The sequence below is a fragment of the Trichoplusia ni genome, chromosome 7 (assembly GCF_003590095.1).
Source record: "Trichoplusia ni isolate ovarian cell line Hi5 chromosome 7, tn1, whole genome shotgun sequence".
In the NCBI taxonomy this organism is placed as follows: Eukaryota; Metazoa; Arthropoda; class Insecta; order Lepidoptera; family Noctuidae; genus Trichoplusia; species Trichoplusia ni.
The window spans coordinates 2,879,248-2,895,048 of NC_039484.1; the positions used below are offsets into that span (position 1 = coordinate 2,879,248).

The window sequence follows — 15,801 nt, forward strand, 5'->3', positions numbered from 1 at the left end:
GTTTTTCTGAAAAAGGAAAAAATACGTGTCTCATACTTTTCAATTATCTAACTGAGGAACTAATATTTTTTTCTTTTTATACCCAGTCATCATCCCTATTGTACAGTAGGTACCATTTGATCGATCATAGGTTAAGTTAAGCTTGATACGATCGGTCTGTGGCTGGGTGACGATCTGTCTGTCTGTCATGAGTTCCTTCGTATTACGGAAGGCACGTTAAATTGTGGGTCCCGGGTGTTATTTATACAACTTTGACAACTGTAACTGGAAATAAATAACACCCGGACTGGCTTGAAAAGGTAAGAAAGGCAGTTGGTCTGCTGCATCCTGTTAAACTGGAAGCTGACCCCAAAATAGAGAATGGCTAGGATGATGATGACGAATGCCTTTAAAAAAAATAATTATAATTATTCCGTTTGCGTATCATGAAAAAATACCTCCGCTCGATGTGTACCGAGCCTTAAGCGTAGATAAAGAAGTATTGATCATTGATAATTCCAATTATTCGATTAAATCATTTCTTTCTGATAGTTATAGCCGTGTAATACGCTTATCTGATGATAACCAGGATAAGGCGGTTGTGGGCGTAGTCAGGCTGAAGTTTAAACGGTTGTTAAAACAACTCTCACACAACGCCATCTAGTCTCAAACTAAGCAAAGCTTGTAATATGAGTACTAGACAACTGATAAACATACTTATATATTTCTTAATACATACATAATATAGATAAATTACACTCAGACCCAGAACAAATGATCGTGCTCATCACACAAACATTTGTCACAATAACAACATTGCAAAAATACTTGTCCTACGCGGGGATCGAACTCGCGGCTCGTCACGTGTGGCTTGGCGTGGTGACATAAACCACTCGCCTACCCTTGCAAACTTTTGAATTGTATATTTATTTCTTACCAGCCTACATTACAAAGAATGTATTATATTTTAGGTTTAATCTAGACTTCTATACTTATATATAAAGCTGAAGAGTTTGTTTGTTTGTTTGAACGTGCTAATCTCAGGAACTACTGGCTTAAATTGATAAAATATTTTTGTGTTGAATAGACCATTCATTGACGAAGGTTTTAGGCTATATAGCATCACGCTGCGACTAATAGGAGCGAAGATACAATGGTAAATGTGGCAAAAACAGGGAAAATTATTCATTTTCGAGGGCTTCCGTTCAAAAATTCCTAACTTATCTATCTTCTAACCACGCGGACGAAGTCGCGGGCAACAGCTAGTACATACGAGTATGTAAGTGTTAATTAAAATATAGCATCACTTTCAATAATGATTGTCGACTATTTGAAATCTCGTTACAATTTACCTCGACCTTACTAGTTTATGATTGTTTGGCTCGTGCCGTTGCACGCGGGTGCAACACGTGACTGTAATCACTGATCAATACGATTGAAGTCTGATAAACAAATGTCAAGTGTGAGAGCGAATCATTTTAATATTATAAATGCGAAATACGTATGTAAGTGTCGAGGAGCTCGTGGCTAAGCTATAACAGCATAAGTGAATCGATCACAGGTTAAGCTACGCTTGACGCGGATGGGTGACCAACTTTGTCATAACCAGTTCGTCCGTGTTTCGGAAGGCACTTTAAATTGTGGGTCCCGGCTGTTATTTACATAACTTTAGCAGTCGTTACGGGAATTAAGAAGCTTGAAAGTCTGACAGCCAGTCTAACCAAGGGGTGTCGTGTTGCCCAGGTAACTGGGTTGAGGAGGTCAGATAGGCAGTCGCTCCTTGTAAAACACTGGTACTTTGCTGAATCCGGTTAGACTGGAAGCCTAAAACAACATAGTTGGGAAAAGGCTAGGCTGACTAATACATGATCGCGGTAGTTTGCATTGCGTCCCCGTGGTCTCAGTTACAAGGGAAGGGTGAAACACTCCGGTGGTTTTAGCCGGTAGGAGTCCGGCACACCTCTCCGCCTTCCCCAGGGCGGAGAAAGTCCATGAGGATTTCCCCGGAAAAAAAAGGCTGACTAATACATAAATCATACACATCTCATAGATTTATCATACACATCTTATACACATTTTATTAATAATCGTCCCGTAGACCTCGTCTACTCTTGGTGTCACCTCCTCATACACGTCTGCCACTTCCCCCTACATCTCTTTGCTCCATGTCACTCACGATATATCGATTTTAATGGCCGCCGCGTCAGAATGCACTCAATTGTTCAGCAATTCATTCCATTGACCTTGCCTTGCAGTCAGTACGATACGTAGTGGGTCACGTGCCCTGATAAAGTGTTCACTCACGCCTGAGGCGAAATTGGATGAATAAATTGTATTTTTTTAGAGATAGATTCAATTGATAATAAGCTTTGCGAAGAAAATGGTTGATCTACAACCTGGGCCCCTATTCTGCTATTTGTAATGGCCGATGAATGAAAATTGAATTGAATACAAATATTTAGGGGTTTTATTGAGTAAATACCCGTATATAATATTTGTATAACGAAATTGGTGAAATGTGACGTTTTATAATTTTTGTGACTCAATTGTACAGGATTTCTTGCTAATACATTGATTTGATTTGATTTAAATTGGTATTTTTACGTATTGTCCCAAGCATTTTGCCAAAACAATAATGGGATATTCAGTACGGATCGGAATAGTCACTGTTAGTACAATGAATTTTCACATATGAAATTGTTAGGAGAATAGGAATGTTATCTTAATTTGTAATCCTATTTCCAATACCGCTATTCATAAAGGCCGATTAATGAATGAAAATTAGATTAAAATTGTACCTATCCTATTCACTTAAGCATTTTTCTACACAATAATTGCATATTTAGTATGGGACGGTACACTCAAAGTCAATACAATTAATTTTCAATTATTGTGATGGCAAAATGCCTAATAAAATAGGAATAATTTCAAACTTAATCCAATTGCCATTCATTCATAGGTCATTATAAATAGCGGGCCGTAGTGTCGAGAGTGTAACACACCCGTAGATTTTTTTTTCTCAAACTTGTACTCCCTCGCTCCGTCTAAATCAACCTTTATTAGCTTAATGGCATAAAGCAAATACAGGTCGGCCATTACCAACCAATAAACAGTTTTATCGCTAAAATGTTCTTTTCAAAAACAGAATGTTAATTAGCTAATTCAAATTCGAAAATAGAATGAGAGACACGGAGTCGTTGCGTGATGCGCACGCGTCTCTTGGATCTTTTCACGTGAATACTTTTATATTTTTGATTTTAGAACGTGGCCAGGATGTAAGGTGAATACTAATTATACTTAACTAGCTTTTGCCCGCGACTTCGTCCCCGTGGGTAGAAGATATGAGTTACCATTTATACCTGCCCTGTTTTTTTTTACATTTTCCATTGTATCTTCGTTCCTATTAGTCGCAGCGTGATGGCTTATAGCCTAAAGGCTTCCTCGATGAATGGTCTATTCAACACAAAAATATTTTTTCAATTTGGACCAGTAGTTCCTGAGATTAGCGCGTTCAAACAAACTCTTCAGCTTTATATATTAGTGTATAGAGTATATAGATTATAATCGTGAAAGTTTGTATGCATGAATTAATGTTTGTTACTATTTTACTCAAAACACCGCTGAACAGATTTGGACGAAATTTGGTATAGAGATAGTTTATAATTTGGATTAACACATTTTTTTATCCAGATTTAATGTTCTTTACGTTTATTTATTATTTGTAGCGGGCGGTGTCGCTGGCAATAGCTAGCGCGCTATAAGACGATGTCTTGGGTTCGAACCCCGATTCAGACATTAATAAAAGTTATGTGCAGATTATACAAGCATATGACGACCTCCGTGGTCGAGTGGCGCACGCACCGGATTCAACGTGTCGCTAGCTCTGAGGTCCCGGGTTCGATCCCCGGTCGGGTCAATGTAAAAGTTCACATTTCTACATTGTCTCGGGTCTGGGTGTTTGTGGTACATTCGTTGTATCTGAATTCCATAACACAAGTGCTTTAGCAACTTACTTTGGGTTCAGAACAATGTATGTCATGTTGTCCGCATATTATATATTATATTATTATATGTATCGGGATCGCCCGAATAGTTTCAACTGTCTTACCACAGTTGCTCTGATACAGCCTGTTGACAGATGGACTGATAGCTGAGCCTCAGTAAAGAACCCTTAAAAACATGTTTATCTATCTTGGTGGCCCTTTTTAAAGAAATCTATCATCTTATCTACACGTTGATTTTTTAGTCGTCTTACAAAAGCAGCCCAGTTCATGTATCCGACGTAAAATACCCCTAGGCGCGATTATTATATAATAATATAATATAATATAATAATATCCTGGGACAACTCACACACGGTTATCTGATCCCAAGCTTAGCAGAGCTTGTGTTATGGTAACCAGATAACTGATAGACTTACTTATATATTTCTAAATACATACATATTATAGATAAATTACACCCAGACACCAGAACAAATGATCATGCTCATCACACAACATTTGTCCTGGGCGGGAATCGAACCCACGACCTCCGGTATAGCAGTCAGGGTCACTAACCACTAGACCAACAGGCCCGTCGATTATTATTTTTTTATCATCAACTAAGATAATAAGTACGAAGAAAAATTAAACAAGAGAAATCTGAAATATACTCTTAAAAATGATAAAAACGCCGCCGCCCGCGCCCCTCACCGTTGTTACAAGGCTCGGACCGCGCTCGCAACAGAGCTGTGTTTCAAAAAAACTACGAATTGCATCATAATATTGAATAAAAATTGCAGTTATTTTTTTTTCAAATCTCATAAATACCTATTTTTTTATCATGAACGTGTGACTAGAGTCATTGGATCCATGAACTGGGCTGCTTTTGTAAGACGACTAAAAAATCACGGTGTATATTGACCGGTTGTCGCTTGGCAACCAGCTGTAGTACCACTTATGTGGAGTGTTTCACTGCAATGCTGTTGTATAAACTTGGAACTTTCTCTTCATGTTGTTTATCAACTAGCTGTGGCGCCCGGCCTTGCTTGTAATCAGGGCCCGATTTAGGGGTCCAGAGGCCTCGGGGCAACAAAGGAGTGGAGGCCTCCTTGCCCCTATTTTTTTTCCAAATAAAATGAACAATTTTGTAGGTAAGAAATGGCTGAAGGTAAAGGTAAAAACGAAAAAAAATATCAAAGGAAAAGATGTTTTCTAGGTTTACTATTATATTTGAAATTTGAAATGTGTTTTTCGAAGTATCTTTTGGAGGCCCCCTGCTTGTGGAGGCCCTGGGGCTTTCGGCCCGGTTGGGCAACCTCCCCTAAATCCGGCCCAGCTTGAAATACATAAGTCATCATCGGCCTAGCCTTTTCCCAACTGTGTTGGGGTCGGCTACCAATCCAACCGGTTTCAGCTAAGTACCAGTGTTTTACAAGGAGCGACTGCCTATCTGACCACAAATACATAAGTACATTGTTAAATACTAGCTCTCCCTGCAGAGGTTGTTTTGCCACATTATTGAGTTTTAGGGAATAATAAAAGGCTGTATGAATGATGTTGTTCGATTCTCAGACCTATCGAATAAGCACACAAAATTTGATAAGAATCGGTTGAGCCGTTTCGGAGGTTTTCAATTTCGTACACCGTAACACGAGAATTTTACATATTAGACTAGCTGACCCAGCAAACGTTGTTTTGCCTAATGAATTATTTCTAGTTGTATGTATTTTAATGCCACATTATAACAAAATAAAAACAAAAAAAATAGTTCAAAAGATAAATTTTTGTGTGAGCAACCCTTGTCCCTTAGGGGTATGAAAATAGATGTTGTTCTATTCTCAGACCTACCCAAAATGTGTACAAAATTTCATAAGAACCGGGCGAACCGTTTCGGAGGAGTACGGTAACTAACATCGTGACACGGGAATTTTATATATTAGATATCTGTACTACTAGGTATGACTAGGTTTTAAAATTGAAAAGCTCATTAGTTCGGAATATAGATTATTAAAAAATATAATAAAAGTACTTTTTAATTTTAATTGAACAATTTTAATTGACAAATTGTTTTAAATTTTAGGAGTTCGAGCTTGTGACGTAACAAATGCGTAAAATTTATAAAACAATCGTGACGTCACGTGTATTTTTCATTCACATCATTTCATTTGAAAAAAATATGTTTGCGTGACAAAATAAAAAAGAAAATAACCTCATCAACTCCATTGGAAAGGTTTTCGTTAAATTCGTATGTTTAAGTTCAGACACTTCAATTTTATTTAAGTATATTGATTCTGGACCTTATTTTAAACATTGTAATGCGTAGCGTCCTTGCTTGTATCAATCATCTTATTTCAATTTCCAATACTTCCTTTCTGAATACCAAATATAAATCTTACGCTCACAGATTTAGAGTTTATTCTAGAATGATAAATTAAACAATTCAACCAATTGAAAACTTTTAAAGCTTGAGATTATTTGACAGAGAAATGTAGACCCTAAAGTGATAGTTTTAGAGTTCAGTTTTGTACCTTAATAAAGGTTCTATTCAAATATAGCAATTTAAACACACTTGACATCTTACGCCCAAAATATTAAAGTGGATTTTTCTATAAACATATTTAGACTTCCGTTCAAGCGATTTTGTACGTTACAAGGAATGGAATAAAGTCTAGTTTTGTTTGTGTGTAGTCAAATTGATATTTATTTAAATGACCCTTGTAAGCATAATAAATAAATCATATTTTGGGGCCGATAAAGTTGCGGTGCGACTGTTAGCGGTGATATAATATCTTAAAAAAACAGATTTAAATTTCTAACTGCACGGATATCCGAGTGGTATAGGTCACCAAGCCAAACCTACTGTCCGCGACGTGTTGCAGGTTCGGATCCCTCAAAGGACAAACGTTTGTGTGATCCACGAATGCTTGTTCTGGGTCTGGTTGTCTTTGTGCATGTGACTTGAATGTTTGTGCAACCCGCGACACAAGGACTAAATTCTTTAATACTATAATGAATAAAAGCATCTGAATTTGGCTAATCGCTATTGTTTTAATACAATTAGATTAGTTTATAACTAAATACTGAAGGCTAATAGTGGCGTCATCTAGTTATTAATGTGTTACATGTCTCGGAATTACTTATCTGTTCTCTGTGAATAACAGGACAACATCACATACATTGTTCTGAACCCAAGGTAAGTTGCTAAAGCACTTGTGTTATGGAATTCAGATACAACGAAGGTACCACAAACACCCAGACCCGAGATAATGTAGAAATGTGATTTTTTCATTGACCCGACCGGGGATCGAACCCGGGACCTCAGAGATAGCGACACCTTGAAACAAGTACGCCACTCGACCACGGAGGTCGTCATTAAAAGTTCTGTCTGTTTGAAACAACATAACGTGTACGCACCACATGTTTATTAGCACCGTAACGTTATCGTCGGCTATCGCTGAAAATCAGCGCTGTGACTTTTCCCGCATTAGGTCGCAGCATTATGCTGAGCGAGCTGATTGTTACGCATACTACCCCCTCATGTTTGTTTTTATATACATATATTATTATTTTTTTTCTTTCTGTTATATCTTTTTCTTCATGTTATTTTAGTCTATTGTGTTATGTTTGCGTACAATGTTCGCAATAAAACACTTTTTCTTTCTTTCTTATCGCTCGATAAATCGCTGTCACTCGCACCTCACCCTAGCCGGTTGCATTATAAGCCCTTACATTTCCGGCCGCCGAGCCATGTACATCGACTATTTATCAATGACAAATATTATTATGAATAATGGATGTGTTTTATTAATATTAAAGTATGTTTAGATTTCTTTTTGTGATTGTTTGAATGCTTGACTGCTAAGAGTAGTGACTAGTTAGTGGCATACAAATATTAAAGGGCCTGCCAGGGACTCAAATATGTAATTATGTTTCGAAAGTTATGTGTTTATAGGGCTCTTAGGGGTAAAATCACAAATATTGTATTATTGTTGTCGCGTTAATTAATTATCTCTGTACCAAGTTTCGTCGAAATCCATTCACATTCATTCCATTATCTAGATTTATTTTTCTCTTTTGGATAAGTAAACCTAAATATAATAGATTAAAAAAAATAAACACTTTTTTAAATGTAACTTCATTCAAGTTTTGTCATAATCCATCCAGCCATTTTTATAGTTGTTAATTGCATTGTCATCGGGTTTGAAGCTACACTGAAAATTTCAGCCTGCTAGCTTATCGGGAAGTGCATCAAAATTGAGTTGCAAAAATCCAACCGGAACGACAAACAAACAAGAAAAGTGAGTGTGTAAAAACGTGGGAAAAAAAACGTTCGTACATACACAATAAAATTTTATAACATAGAAACCTCTTATAAATTGGTTGATATCTAGAAAAGCTAAGCAAGCTAGCTCTTGCCTAGTTATTTGAGGACATCACAAAGATAATAATGACGTAATTGTTGTACAAACAAATAGAGTGTTTGTTTCGACATCCGTTTCGATACGACTCGTTGTTAGACAATATTTACTGAGCATTCTGTTATAAAACATGGTTGGTAATATTTATCTTTAAATGTTAATGTGAAATGTGAGGAGCTCGTGGCTGTGCTATAACCGAATAAGTGATTCGATCACAGGTTAAGCTATGCTTGACGCGGTTGGTCCGTAGATGGGTGACCATCTTTGTCATAGCGAGTTCCTCCGTGTTTCGGAAAGCACGTTAAATTATGGGTCCCGGCTGTTATTCCTACATCTTTGACAGAAGTTTGAAGTCAGAAGCTTGAAAAGTCTGACAGCCAGTGCCAAGGGGTGTCGTGTTGCCCAGGTAACTGGGTTGAGGAGGTCAGATAGGCAGTCGCTCCTTGTAAAACACTGGTACTCAGCTGAAACCGATGGGACTGGTAGCCGACCCCAACATAGTTGGGAAAAGGCTAGGCCGATGATGATGTTGATGTGAAAAATCCTAATTTCATATTTTTTGTAATAGAAAAACAATGATATTTTCCCCACGTCTCAATACACTCACTCACTTTCTTGGTTTGATTTTTGGAAAGGTCCAACTTGAAAGACGGGATAGCTTGATAACAGTTTGTAAGCAGTCGTACCAAATGTTATTTCCTTACAAATTTTAATTATTCATCTATTATCCTACCTGTACTTACAACACGGATGAAATTGCAGCCAAGAGCAAGTAGCATCATATAAATCGGAATTTGTGTCATAAAATGTTTTGTCACGTGTTTGCTTTGTTTTCACGTGAGATCTACAATGAAATAAATGTATTTGACATTTGTTAGGCTTCCACGATCGACGCTTGTAATCCTTTTACACTAACTTATTTTAAACCCGTGATAATCACATTCATTCATGCCTGAAAGGGCAAGGGGACGTGCTAACAACTGATTTATTTCTCCACTAGCTTTTTGTCCGCGGCTTCGCCCGCGTCTAGGTCGGTTATATAGCGTTTCCAAGAGAACTCTTCAAAACTCCGGGATAGAAACTATCCTATGTTCTTTCTCAAGGTCAACTCTATCTCTGCATCAAATTTCATTAAAATCAGTTCAGTGTTTTAGACGTGAATGCGTGACAGACAGACAGATAGAGTTACTTTCGCATTTATAATATTAGTTGGGATTTGTAACAGAACTAGTCGTATTATGGTTTAAATAAACTATGAAAACTTAATTCCCATTTTTTCAGCCAAAAAGGCAGAAAAAGCTCACTCAATTTGGCAACAAAATGTGATCGTAAAACTAATTTAAATCACAGCGCCATCTATCGTCAAACCTTCCGAAACTTATAAATCACTTGTCAACAAGTAAACAGAGATGGCGCCACTAATCTGTGCGGTCGTGTGACCCTGAGACAGACAATTTGTATGAAATATCATATATTTGCAGGAAGACTATCGAATGGCCTGCGGTTTGCTCGCGTACAGATATCACCTGACTACTGTTTATATCTTAAAGACTTATTTATAAACTGCATTCCTTAGATATCATCATCATCATCATCCTCCTAGCCGTTTCCCAACTATGTTGGGGTCGGCTTCCAGTCTAACCGGATTCAGCTAAGTACCAGTGTTTTACAAGGAGCGACTGCCTATCTGACCTCCTTAACCCAGTTACCTGGGCCACGCAATACCGCTTAGTTAGACTGGCTCAGACTTTCTAGCTTCTGACTACCTGTAACAACTATCAAGGATGTATGAATAACAGCTTGGACCCACAATTTAACGTACCTATCGAAACACGGAGGAACTCGTTATGACAAAGATGGTTAGCAATAATGGTAAAAGAATGACATGCTTTTTCGACAATAACGAAACTTTTAATACATTTTTTTATTTGTTTCATACGCGTTTGGGGCAATAGAAAATATTGTAAGAACGTAACCACATTGTCGTTATAATTTTCGGCTACCAGACGTGATTTCAGACATTAAATGGAAACGTCAAAATCTTGGCAGAGTTTCCATAACTATGTGTCATCTGATAAGAATGTTTGGTACTCCTGGTATTTCATTGATATGACACGGGATATATATTATAGCTATTTAAAAACACATGTTTACAATAAACAAATTACAAATGAATGTTTTAAAGTCACTATAATAAGTTTAATTACAGAATCTTCTGAACTGAGTTTGGAAATGCTTTCACAAAAAAAAGACATGTTATTTGTGAATGTCATCTTACTATCGTACTAATATTAAAAACGCGAAGTTTGTATGTATGGATGTTTGTTCTTCTTTTACGCAAAAACCACTGAACGGATTTAGACGAAACTTGGTAAGTACTTACATAGAGAGTTTATAACCAGGATTAACACATAGGATTGGTTTCATTCTGGTTTTATGTGCCCATAGGATTATTTTCAATTTGTACTGGGCAAGCCCACGGGCAATAGCTAGTAGGTTGTATTTAAATCGAAAAATATCACCCAAAGACATGGGTACGGGTCAGCTATTAAAATAAATGGTTTATTGCATAATGCAATATTATCAAATAGGTATTTTACACAACAAACGTGATTATTAATTACTCTAGTTGTACTATAGTACGTTCCCAAAATGTCATTCTCTTTGGAGAAGAATCAGCAAAAAGATCCATTTTATTTATTTATCGCGAAAGATCGGCTCGTAATTCCACTTACAGTCCTGCGTCCAAAGTTACATTTTAAAACTTACTGTTAACAAGAATTCATAAATATATTAATATAATCTTCTCATTAAAAAAATATAATTACGTGTAGGTATTATAATAAGCATGCTACAAGTAAACAAGTTAGCAAAAATAAATTATTGTTAAGTGTATATGTATTTATAAGTACCTATTATTTGCTTTGATCTTAAAATAAAAAAGAACGTCCTACAATATTCACGTTGATTCATAAGTCTATCCCAATATCACAATGTAACTTACATAAATAGTGTCGACAGAAATAAAATGGCGCTTAATGGCGGCTTCCCGCCAAAACGACGTCAACAAGATGGCCGCCAGCAATAAATTGTAGACGTCATTACATTTGAATTCCGAACAGTTTAGATTTTAATGCGTGTGAAGTTTTTAAAAATAGTTTTTATATTCGGGTGCATGTTGTAACGTTATAGGCGTTATATGAAATACTAGCTTTTCGCCCGCGGCTTCGCCCGCGTCGAGGTCGGTTATATCGCGTTTCCAATAGAACTCTTCAGAAGTCCGGGATAAAAACTATCCTATGTTCTTTCTCAAGGTCAACTCTATCTCTGTACCAAATTTCATTGAAATCAGTTCAGTGGTTTAGACGTGAAAGCGTAACAGACAGAGAGACAGAGTTACTTTCGCATTTATAATATTATATTAGTAGGGATTGTTGTTGTAAAGCGCGGTGGCTTTTTCTCAATACCAACCTGTGTTGGGACTTTTTTTCACTTGGACCATATCTGTGGATGGACACAGCATTTGTGCAACGTCCTGTTTAATCGGTACCAAAAAGCAAGTTCTAGGTACGTTTTGTGTTTGTGGCGAGAGGTTACGCGAGTGCGTCGCCAGCAAGAATGAGTTGACTCTTTGCCAATGGCGCGAGTATCGGAAGGAAGGAACGTCTAGATACTGCCAATGATTCCGGTGAAGCATTCAAAGCTGGCGCTCAAGTTAAGGGCAAGAAATTCTGAAAAGCTAAAATAAGCTAAAGCTAAAATCAGTCTTTGGAAAAGACCCGCCCAAAACATAAAAAAAAAACTTTTCAAATACGTATCGAACTCATGAGACGAGTAAATTTGTCGGAACCCCACAAATGTATTTGTTACATGACAAATTTAAAACCTTTACAACCGTTGCTTAACCTCTTTTGGAATAAAATTTAAAGTATAACAGTCACCAGACTGACGGACAGACAGATGGACAGGGTGCCCTAAAAATATATTTCAGTCAAACTAAAGCAAGACTTATTGTGCTTTAAAAATTCATTTATTCTATTTTGTACGAATAAAGTCGTGGGATAAACTAGTAAATATAATTTCTTTAAACAATAAACACAATCTTTTAACTCTTTCGATGACTTTCTTTGTCCGACATTCTCGATAACCTTGTTTTAAACGATTATATTATATGTAAACACTACTTGTCATAACATTTACCACGATAATACAGAGGATAACCTGCAAATAGATAGAAAGGGGGTTAAGTGTTGTTTGGATTAAATAAACACCGGCTTCTGACTGTCATACAGCAGGCCTCTCATACTGAGAATGAGTATTTTAGGCTGCCCCATGGTAGGGCGCCATTAACGAAGTTGTTAATAACACCAGCGTTGGTGTTTGGTAGACGCGGAATTTTCACGATAACACCAGCCTGTAACTGTCCTAGTGCAGGCCTCTCATACAGAGAACGAGCATTGATCACTACGCTGGTGAACCCCACGTTGGGCGCCATTACCAAAGCTGTTAATAACACCAGCCTGTAACTGTCCCACTGTAGGTTTTTCATACAGAGAACGAGCATTGATCGCTACGCTTCTGAGTCCCACGTTGGGCGCCATTACATTAATACGTCAGAATACTTCAATGTGACACTGACCTATATAAAAACATGTCATGTATTTTGATAACAGATAAAATTACAATATTTAATCTTGGCACCATTTCACAAAAGCTTCTTTCATTAAAACTTAAAGATTTTTGTGTTTTATTTATATGTATTATTTTTAAGCTGTGATAGCTTAGAGGTAAGACAGCTGCCAAGTCTAAGGTCTCGAGTTCGATCCCAAGTCACGCACCGACTTTTTGAATGTTGCGTGTATTTTAGGTAATGGGCACATATCATTTACACACAATTGTACACGTTTTATTGCATTCTTGTCCAACGCTTGTCATACGCGGGGATCGAAACCGCGACACGCCGCGCTCCATGGCTCTGGCTTAGTGACCTCAACTGCTCGGTTATCCGTGTTTATATTGATAACCTTTATTTTTGTTTCAGATGTAAGGAACGATAAGAAATAAGATTTGAAGATACCAGGACACAACAACATATATAGGTAATTATCAAAATTTCATTTTATTTCAACTCCTAATTTTTCTCCATAGTTGATTCACTTATGTGTTATCAAATCTATAATTACACTGCTAAATATGTCAAAAGCGGTTGATGTTTTTATCTTGACAAACTGGGGTTAAGTAATTTTAGAATTCTGACTACCGAAAAAGATAAAGTTCAGAATTGTTTAAAGCACCCTCTCTCTCTCTTTTAACTTGTCTCTCTAATGTCAAAAAGTATATGTGGGAAATCAAACGTCTTAATATTGTTTTAGCTTCTTTTATTTTCGTAAAATCAATTATAAAACAGTTTCTTTAACTGTTCATGCGTCTTCTCTCTTATCGTCTTCCGCCATTACTCCCATTTGCCCTTCTCTTTCACACTATCCCGCTCTCACTCAGTTTACCAGCTTGACACCTTGCCCTTTCATCCCCACATATATGTCATCATAAGAAAATTGGATTAACGATATCACCCCATTAAAACCCCAACAGTAAAAACTAAAAACTTTAAAATGACTCGACCGATTTCTATCAAACATGTCTAAGAAAACTCGAACGTAATAATAATGTAATATATCCTGGGACAACTCACACACGGCTATCTGATCCCAAGCTAAGCAGAGCTTGTGTTATGGTAACCAGACAACTGATAAACTTACTTATATATTTCTAAATACATACATATTATAGATAAATTACACCTAGACACCAGAACAAATGATCATGCTCATCACACAAGATTTGTCCCGGATCCAGGACATCCGGACAGACTCCAGTATAGCAGTCAGGGTCGCTAACTACTAGACCAACAGGCCCGTCAAATAATAAAAATAATTCACCTAATACAAAACAAACAAAAATTAAATCCTTCCTATCCGTTTTGGACCTATGATGCCACAGACAGACTTAAAATAGCCGTCTTTGTGCGTCGGGGGTCAAAAATAAATAATCTGCATTTAAATCCATCTGATCTTAATTAGCCTTGATAAACATGCGCGTGCGCATATTACGATCCACGCGCTATCCACGCGCCGATCAGGTGTTGCGTAAGCTGTTCTAATTGCCTATCAGGGGTCAATGGGTGTATAAATATGTTTTTTGGATGAAACAGGTAGCGAGACAAGAGATAAAGATTTTTTTTTTAGACTTGGAAGTTTTTTGTATTTGTGTTTTGGCTGTACCAAATCTAGGTAGTTTGCAATCGTTTTTGAGTGTTAGGAAGAAGGTAGGCCGTAAAATCTATACTAATATATAAAGCTGAAGAGTTTGTTTGTTTATTTGTTTGAACGCGCTAATCTCAGGAACTACTGATCCAAATTGAAAAATTCTTTTTGTGTTGAATAGACCATTCATCGAGGAAGGCTTTAGACTATAAACCATCACGCTGCGACTAATAGGAGCTAAGATACAATGGAAAATGTGAAAAAAACCGGGCAGGTATACCTAAATTATAACTTATATCTTCTACCCACGGGGACGAAGTCGCGGGCAACAGCTAGTTCTTAATAAGGCCTCTGCATGTTGGACCTGTGTCCCCGTGGAAGCCTTTAAAAGGACCGGGTTTCTTCTCATGAAGTTATCCCGAGAATGAAAAGAGGTAATCAATCAAATCAATTCAGCCTAACATGGTCCACTGCTGGATTTTGCCCTACACCAAGTTACACCACAACACTCGGTTCTCCACTTTCCGCGTAACAATGAACAGTCTGCAAATGTAGAGGATAGGTTTATCACCATCCGGCCATCTTGTCTCAGACTAATTAAAGCTTGTATTATGAGTACTAGAAAACTGATAAACATACTTATATATTTCTAAATACATACATGATATAGATGAATTTAACCCTGACACTGAACCAATTTTATACTGAAGAACAAACATTATTTTGTCCTAGGTAGAAATCGAACCCACGACCTCTCGTAAATCAGTCAGGATACTAAGTTACTTTATTTAAGAACCTTAAAATTGTTACCACGCATAACAATAGAAAATTTAAATGTACGAGTATGTGAATGACATTCCTTTTCGACAAGTGACGTGACTTTGACTTGTCAGTTCAATACATTTGAGGGATTCTTCAGAATTAGCGAGGAGACATGTAACTTATCACCAGGGCTGTAGGTTTCCCACTGACACACCACAATAACAATATAATTGTCAATTAATCTTTAATAAATAAATCCGGAAGTCTACCAAGGTTAGTGTGACCGGCGGTGACATATGACCTGGTTGATTACAAGACAATCATGCGCAGTTCACGTAACAATCTTAGTACCTACGTTACGTTTAATACACGTAATAATTGAGTCAAAAATGTAAG

The 15,801-nt window shown here is 37.1% G+C and overlaps 2 protein-coding genes across 4 annotated transcripts in view; one reads left to right on the forward strand and one right to left on the reverse strand.

The window, feature by feature from the left end:
- The window catches only part of LOC113495942 (calsyntenin-1), a 244,186-nt gene that overhangs the window by 119,005 nt on the left and 109,380 nt on the right, over window positions 1-15,801 (reverse strand). The window lies entirely within an intron of this gene.
- Window positions 1-15,801, forward strand: part of LOC113495944 (protein phosphatase 1 regulatory subunit 3C) — a 38,929-nt gene that overhangs the window by 8,895 nt on the left and 14,233 nt on the right. For 2 of the 3 annotated variants that reach the window (XM_026874949.1, XM_026874950.1), the window contains one exon: window positions 13,422-13,479. The gene's annotated coding sequence lies outside the window, so the exon portion shown is untranslated. Of the gene's footprint in view, window positions 1-13,421; window positions 13,480-14,900; window positions 14,918-15,801 lie in introns of those variants that run through there. The other variant, XM_026874951.1, reaches the window with a different exon arrangement.